This window comes from Mirounga leonina, unplaced genomic scaffold, assembly GCF_011800145.1.
Source record: "Mirounga leonina isolate KUSES-001 unplaced genomic scaffold, KU_Mleo_1.0 Mir_201, whole genome shotgun sequence".
Taxonomy (NCBI): domain Eukaryota; kingdom Metazoa; phylum Chordata; class Mammalia; order Carnivora; family Phocidae; genus Mirounga; species Mirounga leonina.
The window spans coordinates 21317590-21325452 of NW_023270504.1; positions in this window are offsets into that span (position 1 = coordinate 21317590).

Sequence of the window (7863 nt, forward strand, 5' to 3'; positions counted from 1 at the left end):
AGAAAGAAAGAAAGAAAGAAAGAAAGAAAGAAAGAAAGAAAGAAAGAAAGAAAGAAAGGAAGGAAGGAAGGAAGGAAGGAAGGAAGGAAGAAAGAAAGAAAGAAAGAAAGAAAGGAAAGAAGACAGGGAGATTAAATTTTGTTTGCTTTTTTCTTAATGGAACAGACTCAGATATTGTTTCCTTATAGAATTTATTTCAAACTGGAAATTTTCTTACAGAGGACATCTATGAGAATGATGGGGGGACATGGTGTAATTACTTAGACTTTTGTAATAAATGTCTCACAGATTTTATAGGAAGCATTAATTCCAATACTGAATTAAAATTTGAAATTATTAGAGGAGAAACAATCCCTCTGCCCAAATCTACATGTCATATCTGGATCTAGTGTTTGGTAAGCAGTTTTTAGGTACAAGATATGTTGAGTACTGTAGAGAAGAAAAAAATTTTTTTCCTCTACTCTCCTAGGTTCACTGGCTGCCCACCCTCCCAACTGAAGTGACAAGAAAAAGATAAACAAGAGAAAAAAAACTGGATTTCATCACACACACACACACACACACACCCCGCACACACACACACACACATGTATGTATGCATATGGGAGTTCACAAAGAAATGAAAGCTCAAGGAGGTATCCAGATGATTAAGGTTTACATACCATCTCGGGAAAAAGAGGAAAAGGGATTTTGAGCTTCTGGGAGGAGGAAGCAAGTTATGGGCTGTTGAGGGGAGGAAATATATGGTAAATAAGATTTATTTTCTTATGTACATAAGAGTCTCTCAGGTGATAAGAGTTGTCTTTGGGAGTAGCTTTTCTGCATCTGCTGGTTCTCAGTTGCCTTTAGCTCATGATTATCCATATGCCAGATAGACATATTTTGCCATGGTGTATTCTGGTACACTGTAGTGTTAATGGTTAACACAGAAGAGTTCCTGTCCTCAAGGAACTTTGTGGCCTAAAAGGAAAATAAGATGTATAAAAATAACTATAGCACAGAGAAGAAGTGTTTTGATAGATGTATAAAGTGCTGTAGATGCCAAGAAAATGTAGAATTTGCTACTATTTAAGAGATTTTAGGTTTTATGAAGAAGGTGACACCTTAAGAATGGGTAGAATTTGTATCTCTGGTAAGTGGAGAGAAAATGGCAAACATAGGGGCAGGAAACTTCAAGAAATGTTTAGTGATAGGTGAATAGTCATGTTTGGTTGAAGGATAGGTTGGGAAAAATGAATTGGAGGAGAAAGCAAGTACCAAGTCATAGGGTATTTGAGGCAGTTTGAGCTGTTTCATTTTTATTCTATGAGTCCCAGGGAACCCCTGAATGTTATTGAAAAGAAGGCTAACATAGTCAGGGTGAGTTCTAGAAAATTCTTTGACACCAGTTGGAAGAATGTTCAGAGGAGGTGAAACTGGAGTCTGGGAATATAGTAAGGAAACCATTATGTAACCTAGGAACCTAAACAAGGTGAAGAAAATGAGATATATATTAAGGATGTTTGGAGGTAGAATCCACATGATTTGGCAACTGCTTAAATGCTTACCTACCTGTTCAGGGGAAAGGGAAGCAGGTGGTAAGAGAAAAAGGCTTAAGTTAAGGTTTTGTAAATGACAGAAACCCAACTTGATTTACCCAAGAAGTTAAAAAGGAGAATTTATTTGCAAAATTAGGTTACTAACCTAGCTTTGGGAATGTTAAAAAGGAGACAGCAGGTCCCAAATGGAGTCACTTGTGTTAAACCCAATGTCAGCAAACCTTGACTTAATACCTAACCTAATTACAGTTTCAACCTTCAGGAATGTAACCTTCAACCAGTCAACAGGGAATTACCTGGTCAGCAGTAGTGGGATAATCTGCCATATAGACCCCCTTCCATTTGTCTTAGGAAGGCGACCTTGCCTGAAGCAGTGTATTCTTTGCTTATAACTTCCCTTTTTTGCCCCCTTTCCACCTCTACAACTTGGGGGAGGGGAGGTTCCTTTCTATTGCTAGATGGGATGCTGCCGGACCCCTGAATCATTGAAGAAAGCCAATGAAATCTTCAAATTTACTCAGTTGGATTTTTGTTAATTTAACGGGAAGGACAGAAATAGAACCAGGTACAGAATTGAATCAGGGTCTCAGATCATTCTTCCTCCATATCCTCTCTTTGAATGTAGCTTCATTCTTCTCTACTACAGAGAAGCTCTCTCCAAGTCTGTGGATCTTCCAACTGAGCACCTACCAGAAGATGAGATCTTCTCCTGGGCCAGTTTGGACTTTTCCAGGGAGGGACACTGATGGATGGGCCTGGGTCATGTATCCATCTCTTGGGCCAGTCACTGGATCTGACAACTGAGGTCCTGGTTTCGGCAGCCCCCACTAGAAAGTCACAGTTGGGGATATGGGAAGGTATTGGAGGCATAGCCACAGGGGACTTTCTTGAGTGTGGAGACATCTCAGCTACCCCACTGGGGACATAGCGCAGAGGACAGAGGAACACAAATTGTGACTGGGGTTCTGGACTCACGTTTGAGAGGATGATGATATCTTTAACGGATAAAGAAATGGGTTTGGGTAAAGTAGCCAATTTTTTTTTTAGACATCTTATTTTTAAAGTATATCAAGCCACCCAGGGGGCGCCTGGGTGGCTCAGTCAGTTAAGTGTCTGCCTTTGGCTCAGGTCATGATCCCAGGTTCCTGGGATCGAGCCCCACATCAGGCTCCATGCTTGGCGGGGAGTCTGCTTGAGGATTCTCTCGCACTCCTGCCCCTCCTCCCAATCGTGTGTGCTCTCTCTCTCTCTAAAATAAATGAATAATTTTTTTTTTAAATGGCAAAGTAGACTGGGAAGGAGGTATCAAATAACAGTGTCCAAGGGAGGGAAATGGGTAAGAAAGTATTAAAAAAAAAAAATCACTGAGTGATTTGCAAGTTCCCTTTTATCTTCTTTTCGAAGTACACAAGTTACCCCTGGAGCACCTATTACGGTCAGTGCACTTTGTCAGGGCACCAAGGGAGATAGAAAAGAAACAGAAGACACAAATCCTTCCCTGAAGTAAAGAACACTTGCAAACTCTCAAGAATGTGGTAAAATAACGGTAGACTATTCGAGAATGTGCTGAGGTAGGGACCGAAATGGCTGTGGCTGGCCAGCACACTGATAATATTTGGCTCATTTGCCATTTTTGGCATATGCAGCAGAAGTCTCCATGAGAGAATGAGGGGAAGAACTGAATGCAATAACCCGTGAAAGCATTTGCTTGTCAGCTCGTTGTAACCGAAAATTACATAAGGGACATAGTGCCTAATGAATAAATGAATGATTTCAAAGAGTGATCACCCTTTGGGCTCAGAACAGGGCTAGGCTTAAAAATATCATGTAATAATTGTTATTTAAAGAAATCAATCCCCTTGTCTGTTTGGGTAATAATTCATTTTGTTTATACTTTCTTTTTCCAACTGAGTTTCTCTAGGGAATGATAACAGATTAGTAAGAGGTCATCATGTAGTGAAAGGGTCACAGTATAAGAAGGTAGGAAACCAGGATATGAGTTATGAACACCACTTTCTCCCGTCCCGGCCTCTGCCCCGCCAAGCATACAAACCTGTATGTTCCAGCTCCGCAACCTTAAATAAATCACTAATCTTTGTTTCAGTGGTCTCAACTAAAAAAATGGGAATGATAATAGTTCACTGGCCCAAGGACAGGGATATATGGATGACTTCTTGAGTTTCCTTCTGCTGTGGTATGATCATTCATTCCTGGGACATGTGTGCAAGGGATACAAGGCTAAAAGGATTTTAGTTTTCCTGTCTTCAAAGAGCCTACTGTCTGGTCTGGGGAAACAGGGATCACACAATTACAACTTGACACAAAAGTGCCATCGTGGGAGGGAACTGAGATATACAGAGGGCATATGAGGACTAGGATCCCACATCAGTCCAGGGAAGATCGGGGACTTCCTTAGAGGAAGTAACACTTGAGCTGAGCCTGAACTCTTTGCCAACAAAGAGAAGAGGGGTTCCAGGCAGAGATAACAGCATATGGGTTTTTTGGTTTGGTTTTGTTTTTGCAGGTTTTATTTATTTATTTATTTGAGAGAGAGAGAGAGAGAGAGAGGGAGAGCCTGCATGAGCAGGGGGAGGGGCAGAGGGAGGAGAGAATCTCAAGCTGACTCTGCGCTGAGCTCATAGCCCCATGCGGGACTCTATCCCACGACCTTGAGATCATGACCTGAGCCGAAATCAAGAGTCCATCGCTTAACCATCTGAGCCACCCAGGTGCCTCAGCACATGGTTTTAAAAGGAGAGGCATTTTGAGGAAGAACAGAAAGTAAATTCATGTTACTGGGATATAAAGAACAAAGCATGAAGTTAGTGAAAACTCAGGGCTGGACACACGGTCAGATATATCACTCAACCAGAACAGTTTTGAGTACTCTCTGGTTGAAGGGCATAGAGTGGTCCCCCCCTTACCCACAGGGGATATATTCCAAGACTCCCAGTGGATGCCTGAGACCATGGATAGTACCCAACCCTGTATATGCTATGTTTTTTTCCTATACCTATATACCTATGATAAAGTGTAACTTGTAAATGAGGCACAGTAAGAGATTAACAACAATAACTAAGAATAAGATAGAACAGTTATAACAATACACTGTAATAAAAGCTATGTGAATATGGTCTGTCTTTGTCTCTCAAAGTAGCTTATCATACTGTACTCATCCTGCTTCTTGTGATGATGTCAGATGATAAAATGTCTACGTGATGAGATGAAGTGAGGTGAATGATGTAGGCGCTGTGACATAGTGTTAGGCTGCTATTGACCTTCTGAGGATTTTCCTCGGTAGGAGGATCATCTGCTTCTGGACCACAGATGACCATCCATGGGTAACTGAAATGCAGAAAGGGGGGATTACTATGTGCTAGATGCTGGGCTCAGTAGGAATGACAGGATCTTGGAGAATGGTTTGGGAAGGCTTCAAGCTAGAGTCAGAAAGAACAGAAATCAAAACAGTGAGGGAATCCGGGGAAGACATAATAAAAGTCTATGAAAGACAGTGGCTTGGGGGAAAAAGACATTTAGGAGATAGAATCAACCCTTAGTTTACTGAATGAGGCAAAGGAGAGGGAAGAATAAAGGATCACTTCCAACTTTCTGGCTTTGGAAACTGGGTGGATAATGGTGGTTGTCCTCTGAGATAAGGAGTACAGAAACAGAAGCAGGTTGGTGGAAAAACATGAAGTTTAAGCACTCGTATCTTTCATCTCGCTTTTGTTTTATGGATGTAATGTCATGCTCCATATTTCTGAAGGTACTAAGTACTTTCGTTTGTCTTCTGCTCATTTCTCACACTTGCCTTCTGCAGACTCTGTGGAGTCTTGACTCAATGAGTCTCTGGAGTCTTGATTCATTTCTGGATTTATTCCAGACAGGGTGACTTCTTCATTGGCCGTAGTCTCATTCTCGGGTGTTCTAGGCTGGAGGTTATTCTGCTCGGATCACCAGTCTCCTCTCTTCCTCCACCTCCTGACTTCCAGAACTTTGTTGGAATCTCTATTCCTCTCATGGCTTCCATCTTACTCGCTTTGTTGAGTTGGGTTGGGGAGGTCCACACCTTTTTACTTCTTTACTATGGTTTTTGTGTGGTTTTGGGGGAAAAGGTAAGTGGATATGCTCTATCTGCCATGTTAAACCAGAAGCTCCTGAATTTGATCTATGATAGGATATGTTTAATAGCTATGCAACATCTAGGTAGAGATGTATAGTAAGCAAATAGTTGTATGTATGGACTCAGAATTCAGGAGGCAAATCTAAATTACAGCTAAAGATCTGGAGTTACTGGTATAGAAATGATGGGTGGGGATGAAATTGCTTCAGGAAAGCAGGCAGAATGAAAAGGGACTAGGAATTAAGCCTAATGCTGGGGACCATCAATATTTAAGATAATTGTTTTAAGGATGCAATATTCCTAGTATTGTAGTTAGGGAGACTAACCATGGCATAAAACTTTCCCTTAGGGATGAGAAGGGCTCAAATGGGCTCTGTGAGTTCAGGAAAGTTGCATTTAATATGTAATAAAGGGGTAAAAGCTGTAGTAAGATGATTAGGTGTAACAGAGTTGAACACGGGGAGGATAGGAGTTCCTAAGATGGGAAAGATAATCAAGGGTGTCACCAGTTCTAGATGATGCTATCTAACTTTTTTGGTTCTGGGCCCATTCTTATGAGTCTGCTGAATGATGACTCCCATGATCTGCTTTCCCATTCTTTTCTTCTGCTGAGAACATGGCTTAGATTCAAGTACCATTGTTCAGTGAGCTACATCTTGATAGTCTCCACACATTCAGTAAATATTTATTGAGGCCTTCAAATATGCCAGACTCTCGGTGAGGTGTGGGGGATATGAAAATATATACATAAGATAACATTCCTGCCCTCAAAGAACTCAGATGATGCATAGACTGCTCCTCATGCTCCAGCTCGGTGTGGCTAACTGCCATTAATTTAGTAGCAAAGGTCTTGCCATTTACTTTTAGGGAAAGTTTGGCCATCCCTCATATGGATAGATATGGAAGGTCTTATTTGGGTGTCCAGTGTGGCCATTTTGTGTCCCTGGGTCAACAAAGGATGAGGATTTTTTTTATCCATCTAAAGAGTCATAGAAAGTCGCCCCTCCAACCCAACATAGCACAGTGCCTGGTGAACAGTGAGCTCTCAGTACGTATTAATTCATTTCTGGTTTTTTGTTTTTAGTATCTTAAAGTATTAGTAGTATGCAAGGATTCTAAAAAACAGCAAGTCACAGCACAATAGCATATATCAGGGAGGGCCAATAAAAGAAGAGGTTGTTTGCGAGTAAAATTTAAAATAAGCACAGTAGGCAAAAAAGTCATTGGTTTAAAAAAATACACCTAATCAAAGAACAATTGTCTTTTGCCTTCCTTACGAACATACCGTCCAAACATAGATGAATTCTTTTAACCCAGAATTTTAGCTGTTGTATCTCTAATCTCAGTTGTTGTTGTTTTTTTAACCCCTGTGATTTTTAAAAGTTTCCAGAAGAGGGCGCCTGGGTGGCTCAGTTGGTTAAGCGACTGCCTTCGGCTCAGGTCATGATCCTGGAGTCCCGGGATCGAGTCCCACATCGGGCTCCCTGCTCAGCAGGGAGTCTGCTTCTCCCTCTGACCCTCCTCCCTCTCATGCTCTCTGTCTCTCATTCTCTCTCTCGCAAATAAATAAAATCTTAAAAGAAAAAAATTAAAAAAAAAAAAAGTTTCCAGAAGAGATAGGGAAAATTAAATTAAGCAGAGAATAAGAATGTAGGTTGGCAAAAGGGTAAGGAGAGAATTAATCTAAAGTATGGTGCTTTATTATTATTACTTAAACTAATTAAATCTGTAATTAACATGATAATAGCAGTAATGTGATAAGAAGAAGGGAATTGGACCACTTCAGATGACTTTTATCTAGTTGAGGTGAAATTTCAGTATTTATTTATTTATTTGAGAGAGAATGCGAGGGGGGGAGCAAGGGGCAGAGGGAGAGAGAGAGAATCTTAAGCAGGCTCATGTCCAGTGTGGAGCCCGACACGGGGCTCGATGTCATGACTCTGAGATCATGACCTGAGCCAAAACCAAGAGTCCCACGCGCCTAACGAACTGAGCCATCCAGGCGCCGCCCGCAATTGTATTGAATTGTATTTATTCATCCATTCATTCATTGATCCATCCAATCAACAAATACACTCCGCATGTGCCAAGCTTTGTGCTAGGTGCTGGGAATTCCAAGATGAACTGGATGCCTCCTCCTTCTTGGGGAGATACCCACTAATCGCTAAATGAATTCCCACCGAAGAAAGTTACAGTGCAGTG